Source organism: Lepisosteus oculatus, chromosome 14 (assembly GCF_040954835.1).
Source record: "Lepisosteus oculatus isolate fLepOcu1 chromosome 14, fLepOcu1.hap2, whole genome shotgun sequence".
Taxonomy (NCBI): domain Eukaryota; kingdom Metazoa; phylum Chordata; class Actinopteri; order Semionotiformes; family Lepisosteidae; genus Lepisosteus; species Lepisosteus oculatus.
The window spans coordinates 47,491,970-47,501,174 of record NC_090709.1 but is presented as its reverse complement, the minus strand read 5'-3'; the positions used below and the strand labels follow the sequence as shown (position 1 = coordinate 47,501,174).

General features: G+C 39.5%; 1 non-coding gene across 1 annotated transcript; it reads left to right on the top strand.

The window, feature by feature from the left end:
* Window positions 1-8,828: 8,828 nt before the first annotated feature.
* trnal-aag (transfer RNA leucine (anticodon AAG)) lies at window positions 8,829-8,910 on the top strand. The gene has a single exon. It is a non-coding gene; the product is annotated as a tRNA-Leu (tRNA).
* Window positions 8,911-9,205: the final 295 nt, after the last annotated feature.

The following is a 9,205-nucleotide window of genomic DNA, read 5'->3' as shown; positions in this document are numbered from 1 at the left end:
CTTCAGGCCCCTCTGGTTCCCAGTAGAACCAGGAGATGGGGGGATTGTGTTTCTGTACATTGTCTGCTGTTGTAAAACAAGTTATCGCTTGGGTTTAAAGACCCTCCCTCAAATCTGGTGTGGCTCCTATATTTACCCCTTATTCTCAGGACTGACCCTGTAGCTCAGCTGGGTTCTTAAAAGCTCAATCAACAGTCTTCTAGATCAGCTAAACTGCAGGAGGCTGGATTTCACACTGGGGTATAACAGACCCTGGTGTGAGAGTGAAACGAGGGAGGGGAAGGGATGTGCTCCTGCAGAGCTCTAGCCCTCCTGACCTGCCGTCTTTCCTCTCCCAGTTACTCTTACCACAGTTTATAAACTCCAGCAGTGCTCTACTTGCTCTTGTTCAAATTCCATTTTAGTATTTAAACAAAATGGTTGGTTAGGTGTATTCTTGATACACCACAAGGGGGAGCTCTTCCTTCAACTCACTTAGCCACTGACGGAGACTCGTAAACTCATAAACCTTTACAGAGATTACGTGACGGAAGTCAGTAATGAGCTCAGTCAGACCCACTTTAATTCTTTCACGCCAACACCCCTTAACCGCAATTCACATTAACCACATTTGACATGCTTCCATTAATCATTATTCTACTTCCTATACCCTTATATAATAACCTTACCCAAGTGAGGAACCTGGTTGAAAGCCCTATTTTTTGTAGTACTCTAAACATATACTCATAAGAGATACGATCGTAAGCTTTCTCAAAATCCAAGTTTAGGACAGCTAATCTAATATTCCTCTCTCTCACATAACCTATGGTATCTCTAATCAGTATCAGGCTGTCCGTGATCCTCCTCCCTGCCACACCACAAGCTTGATCTGGATGAATGACTTCCCCCCCAGGACAGATTTTAGTCAAAGCGTTAAACACTTGGAGAGCAGTTTAAGATCACAATTCAATAAAGTTATCGGTCGCCAATTTGCCAGGTCTGTGCGATCATTCTTTTTGAATAGTTAAATCACAACTCCCTCTTAAAGCTGTCCTGTATTTCTTCTAAAACCTCAAATTCTTTAAAAATCGTTAAAAGATCTAATGCTAAAATGTCCCAAAAGGCCCTGTAAAACTCAATGGGTAGACCATCCAACCCTGGAGTCTTGCCCATTTTGAAGGTCTTCAAACTTTCCATTAACTCCTCTACAGAAAGGCCTTTTGATAAAACAGTATAATCTTTTACACTCTTTGGAATCACTTTCACAAATTTTTCTAACAAATCCTTAGACACTTGTTTCTTGCCAAACAACTCCCCATAGAAATCCTCAGCTACAGAAGCTACGTCTTCCGTAGAAGTTTGCTAAACCCCCTCTCGTCCCTTCAATGCTGACATTAGTCCCCTCCCTGCAACCCTTTTCTTGAAAAAGAATCTTGTACATTTTTCACCTTCTTCAAGCTCTTTCACTTTGCTTTGAAACATGTTTTAAATATTTTCTCTAGAGATTTAAAAGCTAATTCTTTAGTTATTTAATTTCCTCACTGAAGTCCCACCACTCTTGCAATAACTTAACATACCTCTGTAATCTATTTTGTAATCCCTTTTCAACCCTTCGTATCCTAGCCTGTTTTCTCTTCCCCATCTCTATGAAGAATGTTTTTGTACGCTCCTTCACCTCCTCCCACCACTGTGCTCTTGTGCCAAACAGGTCGTACAAAGACTGCCATTCCTTATACAGTGCCTTGCGAAAGTATTCGGCCTCCTTGAACTTTTCAACCTTTTGCCACATTTCAGGCTTCAAACATAAAGATATAAATTTTTTATTTTATGTGAAGAATCACCAACAAGTGGGACACAATTGTGAAGTGGAACGAAATCTATTGGATTTTTGAAACTTTTTTAACTAATAAAAAATGAAAAGTGGGGCGTGCAAAAGTATTCGGCCCCCTTGCGTTAATACTTTGTAGAGCCACCTTTTGCTCCGATTACAGCTGCAAGTCGCTTGGGGTATGTCTCTATCAGTTTTGCACATCGAGAGACTGAAATTCTTGCCCATTCTTCCTTGCAAAACAGCTCGAGCTCAGTGAGGTTGGATGGAGAGCGTTTGTGAACAGCAGTTTTCAGCTCTTTCCACAGATTCTCGATTGGATTCAGGTCTGGACTTTGACTTGGCCATTCAAACACCTGGATACGTTTATTTGTGAACCATTCCTTTGTAGATTTTGCTGTATGTTTGGGATCATTGTCTTGTTGGAAGATAAATCTCCGTCCCAGTTTCAGGTCTTTTGCAGACTCCAACAGGTTTTCATCCAGAATGGTCCTGTATTTGGCTGCATCCATCTTCCCCTCAATTTTAACCATCTTCCCTGTCCCTGCTGAAGAAAAGCAGGCCCAAACCATGATGCTGCCACCACCATGTTTGACAGTGGGGATGGTGTGTTGAGGGTGATGAGCTGTGTTGCTTTTACGCCAAACATATCGTTTTGCATTGTGGCCAAAAAGTTCGATTTTGGTTTCATCTGACCAGAGCACCTTCTTCCACATGTTTGGGGTGTCTCCCAGGTGGCTTGTGGCAAACTTTAGACGAGACTTTTTATGGATATCTTTGAGAAATGGCTTTCTTCTTGCCACTCTTCCATAAAGGCCAGATTTGTGCAGTGTAAGACTGATTGTTGTCCTATGGACAGACTCTCCCACCTCAGCTGTAGTTCTCTGCAGTTCATCCAGAGTGATCATGGGCCTCTTGGCTGCATCTCTGATCAGTCTTCTCCTTGTCTGAGCTGAAAGTTTAGAGGGACGGCCAGGTCTTGGTAGATTTGCAGTGGTCTGATACTCCTTCCATTTCAAGATGATCGCTTGCACAGTGCTCCTTGGGATGTTTGAAGCTTGGGAAATCTTTTTGTTTTCAAATCCGGCTTTAAACTTCTCCACAACAGTATTACGGACCTGCCTGGTGTGTTCCTTGGTCTTCATGATGCTCTCTGCGCTTTCAACAGAACCTTGAGACTATCACAGAGCAGGTGCATTTATACAGAGACTTGATTACACACAGGTGGATTCTATTTATCACCATCAGTCATTTAGGACAACATTGGATCATTCAGAGATCCTCACTGAACTTCTGGAGTGAGTTTGCTGCACTGAAAGTAAAGGGGCCGAATAATTTTGCACGCCCCACTTTCAATTTTTTATTTGTTAAAAAAGTTTCAAAAATCCAATAGATTTCGTTCCACTTCACAATTGTGTCCCACTTGTTGGTGATTCTTCGCATAAAATAAAAAATTTATATCTTTATGTTTGAAGCCTGAAATGTGGCAAAAGGTTGAAAAGTTCAAGGGGGCCGAATACTTTCGCAAGGCACTGTATCTTTCCCTGAACCTGCTCGTCACTTCCTCATCCTCCAGAAGTGAAAAATTCAGCTTCCACACACCCTTCCCCACAGTAATGGCCTTTGGAATAGAAAGTGTACATGAGAGTAGACAATGGTCAGAGAAAAAAAAAACAGGGGTTGTGCAAGTAAAATCACGTATCAAAACAAAATCTATGTGTGAGGCTTGGGTCCCATTAGACTTGTGCCATGTGAAACCTGCCCTCCCCTGACTATGAAGTTTGAAGGCATCTTTCAGTTTAAAATCTTTACATACCGTTTGCAATAATATTGATGATTTATCAAATTGGACCCGTCTCTCACACCTCATTCTGCCTTCTCTTTCTAAAAGGCAATTAAAATCTCTAGCTAAAACCAGTGGTTCCCATGCCAATAAATATTCTCTCAATTCATGAATTAGGACATATCTATCTGTCAAGTGGGCAACTCGGACAATAAAAACCTAAAACCTAATAAAATCCATGTAAGTCTCCCTTTCGTTCCCAATGCACATAACTGAATATAAACCAGTCAAGTTCAGGTACTTTTCTGATGTATCTGAATAGTTCTGGCGCAGCTGTTATAACAAAGATACTTACTAACTTTTTTTTCATACGAGCTCTTGCCGTTTTTAAATCGAATATTTTTTTGAATTCGCTAAAGCGCACAAAACACCAGCATCACTCATCATAAGCATCTGACCAATCACATTCCTGAATTTTAAACCCATTTAGTATTTATTTTTAACTTGTTTTATTTTTTTAAAATAAATTACACACCAGTTTGAAGTATTCTTGCCATTTTTAGCATATTGTAAGGGGATTTTTTCAAAACATTTTATGTTTTTAAATCATATGAAACACAATCAACCCACTGTAATTTCCCATTGATAATTCTTGAGCTTTATAACTGTGTATTATTTCTTTTTAACTTTTAACTTTTTACCTTGTTTTAATATTTTTTAAATTATTTTTGCATTTTACAGTGCTTTTTTAATATATTGTGAGCATTTTAGTGTCATTTTAAAATAGGACTATCAATGCTCCTGACTTTTAAACCTGTATTTATTCTGATATAATTCTCTCCACCTGCAGATGAGGGAGGTATTTGATTTTAACTTTGTTGATTTGGGGGGAAAATGTACATTAATTTCCTTGTACATTTCCTTCCTTGTTATCACAAGTGGGAAACCTGGCATTTTTGGATGAATTGCAATCTTTACTGCAAGGCCTTCAGACTGATACAGAAATGATGGGAGATTTAAATGAAACATTTGATAAATCAGACATGAACAGCATAACATCTAAAATGGCAGAACCCTCTTAAGTACAGAAAAAGTTCTGGCATATTCATAATAAATAACATTTATTTAATTTGAAGCATAAAATTTGCTTTAAAAAGAAAACCACAATTTGTACGATATCATATTTCAATATCAACGTTCAGATGAAGGATTTGAAGAAGCAACAGCGATAGGAAAGTACATTGATTTTAGGACAATGTTTGCATCTGAATAATCCTTGGTCCTGGAAAGAAGGGAAAAAAAGGTTTTGATTCTCAGTCTTCAGGATCCCCCAAAAAATGTGCAAATTTGTTTCCGATGTATTTTGGATAAAGATATAACTCTCATAGAAGATACATTTTATCAGTTGAATACAGTCGATACTTTCGACTTTTTATATGATGACAGGACCTACATTTAGGGCTCAGTACTGATAACACTGCTGCTATTGATGGAGTAAAAATAAGTGATGTACTGGCAGTTTGTTTTTTTTCTGAGGCAAGAAGTCCTAGAACACCTCCTATAAAAATGTTAAGATTCAGAGTAAGAAATATTTTTCCACCTCACCTAATGCTATTGCATTAACGAGGCTGGAGTTGGCTTCTTATTCACCAGCTGCTGCTTCGCGTTTCTCATTCCATTTTAAATGCTGCTGCTGTGATGTTATGTCATCTTTCGCCTGTAGATGGCTCTCTACAGTCATTTTTAAAAATACTTATCCAGATGTATTACTGTACATATCCTCAGTAAAATGGAATATGTAAGTAGAGACTGTCCAAATTGCATTTTTGTATGAAACACATTTCAGAAACACAACTCACAATAAAACAAACTGGCATGTTATACCACGAGTAAATAAGACAAAGGCAAAACGTAAATTCACTGGAACTTTCTGCATATTTTCCACGACCTTGCCTTCTGATCATAAAAAATCTCAAACTCTTGCATTTTGCAAGAAATTTTAATATAGCAGTTTTAAATGGGACATTTAGAACATGGCATATGAGAATATATGGTTAACTGAGGATGAGCAGAGGGTGATCGCACTTTCTGCTTATTGCTGTGAACCTACCTCCTGGTTATAAAAATGTCTAAAAATTCTGACACAGATGTGTGAGAGACAATGGAACTTCAGGACATTTTACTGTACCGTTTTTTAAATACGACCCTCTGAACATGGCATGAGAGAATACATTGTCAAATGGTAAATGCAATGTTTGCTATATTGCTAGGGCTCTCCCTCCTGATTTTAGAATCGTCTCATATTTCTGACATCAAGGTGTGAGACACAATATAACAGACTGTCAAAATCCTGAACTTCAGGACATTTTACGGTACCATTTTAAAAATATGACCCTCTGAGCATGGCATGTGAGAAAATGGCATGTGAGACTGCATTGGGAAAAGGTGAATGCAATTTCTGCTGAATTGCTATGGCCCTCCCTCCTGATTACAAGCTCGTCTCACAGGTCTGACACTGAGGTGTGAGACACAATGTATCAGGCACTCATAATCGTGAAGTACAAGAGATTTTACTGTAACGTTTTTTTTTAATAATGACCCTCTGGCATGTGAGGACTTGTAGTCAACAATATAGCACACATTCTGCCAATTTACTTTGTCCCTCCTTCCTCGTTAGCAAAACATCTTAGTATACCGACACTAAGGTAAATGTCTCTAAATCCAGAAGTTAAGTTGTCAAAGTATATCGGAGTCAACCGATACTGATCAGGTTCTGCTGATGCTGAGCCCGCAGCCTTCACCATAAGGTCCAATTCCCCAAGCCTGCTAACCTTATATGTCCATCCCTTCTCATCAAAATTCGTATTTTCACAGGGTACCCTTCAGAAATCGCAGTATAGAATGAAAAAACTCCAATAGATATCTGCCACTGTTGGCGATTTTCCTTTAAGATAGATAGAAAATACTTTATTAATCCCGTAGGGAAATTGACAAATGATTCTCCAGAAATTTTATGGAGTGTATCACTTTCACTGAGACGGAGAAGTGTTAAGCTGTATGTGAGTCTTTGTGGTTCGGTTGTTAACCAAAAGGGTGGTGGTTTGAGACCTCCCAGGGACGCTGAGCCTTTAAATGAACACACCCTCTTCACTTCATTTCTCCATGGCCGGTCTTGTACGGCAATCAAATACAGAGCCCGTAGGGGGCAGTAAGCTCGCATATATAGCTCACTGTGTATAAAATGAAGAAGCAGAGGTTAGTTTCTCATCTGCATGTTGCAGAGCCTTACGCAACTCGTACCAACAGCTGAGGTTTGATCCCTGCACGGGCTATTAGTTGAAAGACCATTGTAAATGAGGTGTAACAGATTTATCCAGCTGGCTTTTATGTTTCATACTAAATTGCTATCTTGAAACCAAAATAATTAGAAATATGGAACACAACTGTTGTTCCCCATGAAGGAAAGCTGTTTTACACTGACGTCACTCCTTTTTATTTAATCCAGATTTTAAAAACAACTCCGACCTATCAAAGGAAAATGTTACACAAAAGTTGGAAAGCACACTCTGAATCCATCTGTATATTTGATCTCCGCAATCCGTTCAAGGCTGCCTATGTTAATCGTAAGTGTATAGATGAAACATTTAATATATTGTTCAGTTTAAATCAAAATGCTTTACTACTACAAGAGAGAAGTATAGTATGGAGGATGCGACAAATGTGTGATTTCTTGGAAGAAAACTACTTTTCTTTGCGTTCGAAATTAATTCGAAACAATTGACACACAAACCCTTTGTCTTTTTTAAAGAGATTATATCTTTAAACAGACAAATGTATAAAATGTGTTTTTTTTACCTAGAGATTTTGGACAGGGGCGATGTATTACTAGTAGAGGCTGCTGACTAACACTGTACTGTCTGGAGATCAGCTCCATTTGCAATAAAAAAACGTGCGTAACAAAGCTGGAGAGCAGCTGAACTTGTGCTCAGTAGTCAGTATGGTGCTGAGGGTTCAATACTGTCGTTGTTGTATTAGCACGAGCTGCACAGGCTCTGAATCAGACCATTTCAATTAGTCTGATCAGTGCAGGACAAGTTAATGTAGAATTATTGCTTTGTCTGTCTCTTGTTTGTATATAAATGGATGTCTCTGATAACTTAATGTTAGTTTTTATTTTAGTTTTACGATGTAGGTCATGCGTTGATATATGACATGTCTCATTCCTGATTCAGCTCATGTTCCATAGGAGAGAAGAGATTCCTCCTGTTTCTCGTACAACCATATCAGAACAGAAGCCCATGTCACCCAGCTCTGATTCAAGATCGAGTTGCATCTTCAACATTTTGTTTTTGTTTCTGATCATAATTTTCTTTAGTTATGATCAATATTGAACTTTTTCTAAGTAAAACAAAACGAATCAAACATGCAGGCAGATTTTTGAAAAGTATTAGGAGTTGATAGGGCGCTCCTTCGGAATAGTCGTCAGAAAATGTGAGAAAAGGAAAGTTACGTAAACTCTCACACACAGCATTAAAGACCGGAATCTGATCATAAAAAAACTAGCTGTCTCCCCGTCGGTAATCAAACCCCGGTTTCCCGCGTGACAGGCTGGGACACGAACAACTTTACTAACTAGGAGCGCTTGCTAGCTATAAGGAGGCATTTACTCTTAAATATGTTACTGTTTTGGGTTTCGACTTTAATTTTCTCGATACCAGTTTTTTACAAAAGTAAAGGCACATGGCACATGTGTGGCACATCACGTCCAAGTTTAGTGACAACTACCTCAGAGATTGTAAGCTGGGTAGTTTCAGATCACTTTTTTTAAAGGTTCAAGCAAACCCGAATACCTTTGTGTAATCGTTTTTCATAAAGTGTAATTGTATTATAGCATGTGCCCCTGACGATTTTCTTGATACGTTATATGTGCTCTTGTTTGTATTGTATGTAGTTTTGTTGTTCAAATAAAACGTAAAAGACACAACTTTCCGGATGCGGCTGCTGTAAAAATAAAATGACATCAAGGGTGCTGTACGCAGAGGTCTGAAACCTGCTCCACAGAAGATCTTTATCCAGAGGTGTAAAAGAAGTCGAGATCTCGCCATGAGAGGGGAAGCATCTCAGAAAAAGCAGGTGCAGTCGGTTCCACGGTCATAACGCCACTAAGTCGGGCGACAAGAGCAAAACCCACCCGGCTTCCTCCGGGCAAGTAATGAGACAAAGAGACAGTGCACAGCGGGTAGCGTGGCCGAGCTGTCTAAGGCGCTGGATTAAGGCTCCAGTCTCTTCGGGGGCGTGGGTTCAAATCCCACCGCTGCCAGGTGCTTCTGTCGAGACCCCCTTTCAGCTGGCTTCAGACGAAAGGGAGGGAACTGCTTTCTGGCAGTCTCTCGAGAAACTAAGCAAAGTGTTTAAAGATACTTTCTCAGCTTGACATCAAGGCACAAAACAAAAACCTTCTTGCGTCCTCTCAACCCAAAAGCGCTTTGTCACTTTTTGCGTTATGCAGGGAGCGATGTCTGCCCAGATCACTTTTGTGTCAATGCAAATCGTAGTGTGCCCTCCGTTTTAATGTTGGCTGTGCTGGCGTGCTGCTTCTGTCTGTGAAACTTGAA